Raw genomic sequence first — 2,369 nt, 5'->3', positions numbered from 1 at the left:
GGGCCCCTCTACTGTTTCAGGAATCTCCATTTGCTCTGTGGTCCCTCATATCCTGAGATCACAATGCCCTACCTAGAATTCTGCATTTTCATTTCCAAAGCCCTCTTTAGGGAGGGATGTCTCTTACTAGAGCAGATTTCTAAGGGTTCCAATTTTGCACTCTGGTGTTATATCACTTTCCAGGCATCAGCTTATGCTGCCTGCCTCCCCCTTCTGTTTATCTTCCAATATCCCTCCACAGATTCAGGACTCCACCCTTCCTACCTTGCCAAAAGCAGCCACCCTTCTGCTTATATGAATTTTCCAGATGTATATTCTTATATCTCTATTTGATTTTGTGGGTGTCCAAAATGATTTTATAGATATCCAGGTAAACTCTGGGGACGAGTTTAAATGGGGTCCTCTACTCCTCCACCATCTTGCCTCCTCTGTGACTGATAATTTCATTAAAGTTGTTAATACTGGTATACATGGAATATATTGATACTTAGTATGTTTTTTATACTTAGTTACCTATTTTGATACTTCTGATTTTTCTTGATTCTCTTTATTTTTTATTTTATTAAGTTATTTTTTTATTTTTTATTTAGTTTTTTAAATTTTAATTCCAGTATAGTTAACATACAGTGTTATATTAGTTTCAGGTGTACAATATAGTGATTCAACAATCCTATACATTGCTCAGTGCTCAAGATAACTGTACTCTTTACTCCCCATCATATATTTCACCCACCCCCTGCCAACTCCCCTCTGGTGACTGCTAGTTTGTAGGTAAGAGTTTGTTTCTTGGTTTGTCTCTCTCTCTTTTTTCCCTTCATTTCTTTTGTTTCTTAAATTCCATGTATGAGTGAAATCATATGGTATTTGTCTTTCTCTGACTGACTTATTTCAGTTAACATTATACTTTCTAGTTCCATCCATGTTGTTGCAAATGGCAAGATTTTGTTCTTTTTTATGGCAGAATAATATTCATACATACAAAGTTTCATTTCTTATCCATTCATTTATCAATGGAAATTTGGGCTGCTTTCATAATTTGGCTGTTGTAAATAATGCTGCAATAAACATAGGGGTGCATATATCTCTTCAAATTAGCGTTTTTGTATTCTTCAGGTAAATATTCAGTAGTGTGATTACTGGATCATATGGTAGCTCTATTTTTAAATTTTTGAGGAAACTCCATACCCTTTTACACAGTAGCTGCGCAAATGTGCATCCCCACCAACAGTGCAAGAGGGTTCCCCTTTCTCCACATCCTCATCAACACCTGTTGTTTCTTGAGTTTTATTATGTATATTATTTATTATTATATTATTTATATTCATTATATTATTATTTATATTAGCCATTCTGATAGCTGTGAGGTGACATCTCACTGTAGTTTTTTTTTTAACTTTGTTTACTGCTGTTACTTTTGTTGTTGTTATTGTTGTTTATTTTATTTATTTATTTTTACTTAAATTCAAGTCAGTTAACATATGGTGTAGTAATGGTTTCAAGAGTAGAATTTAGTGATTCATCACTTAACTATAACACCCAGTACTCATCCCAACAAGTGCCCTCCCTAATGCCCATCACCCATTTAGCCAATCCTCCTACCCACCTCCCTTCCAGCAACCCTCAGTTTGTTCTCCATACTTAAGATCCTCTGCTGTAGTTTTTATATGAATTTTCCTGATGACCAGTGATGTTGAGCATCTTCTCATGTATCTGTTGGCCATGTGTATGTCTTCTTTGGAAAAATGTCTATTCATTATCTTCTACCCAGTTTTTAATTGGAGTATTCATTTTTTTGGGTGTTGAGTCTTATAAGTTCTTTATGTATTTTGGATATGAACCTTTTATCAGATATGTCATTTGAAAATATCTTCTCCCATTCCGTAGATTGCCTTTTAGTTTTGTTGACTGTTTCCTTTCCTGTGCAGAACCTTTTTATTTTGGGGAAGTCCCAATAGTTTATTTTTACTTTTGTTTCCCTCATCTCAGGAGACTTATCTAGAAATTGCTACCGTTGACGTAAAAGAAGTTACTGCCTGTGTTCTCTTCTAGGATTTTTGTGGTTTCTGTTCTCACTTTTAATGCATTTTGGATTTATTTTTGTGTGGGGGGTAAGAAAATGTTCCAGTTTCATTTTTTTGCATTTTGCTATCCAGTTTGCACAAAGCCATATTTTGAAGAGACTGTCTTTTTCCAACTGGATATTCTTTCCTGCTTTGTCAAAGATTAATTGACCATAGAGTTGTGGGATTATTTCTGGGGTTTCTATTCTTCAAGTTATATTACAAACCTGTTGTAATCAAAACATGCTACAGACACAAAGGTGGACACATAGACCAATAGAACAGAATAGAAAACTCTGCCCATTTTTA

The sequence above is a fragment of the Neomonachus schauinslandi genome, chromosome X (genome assembly GCF_002201575.2).
Source record: "Neomonachus schauinslandi chromosome X, ASM220157v2, whole genome shotgun sequence".
Taxonomy (NCBI): domain Eukaryota; kingdom Metazoa; phylum Chordata; class Mammalia; order Carnivora; family Phocidae; genus Neomonachus; species Neomonachus schauinslandi.
This window is presented reverse-complemented; position numbering follows the sequence as displayed.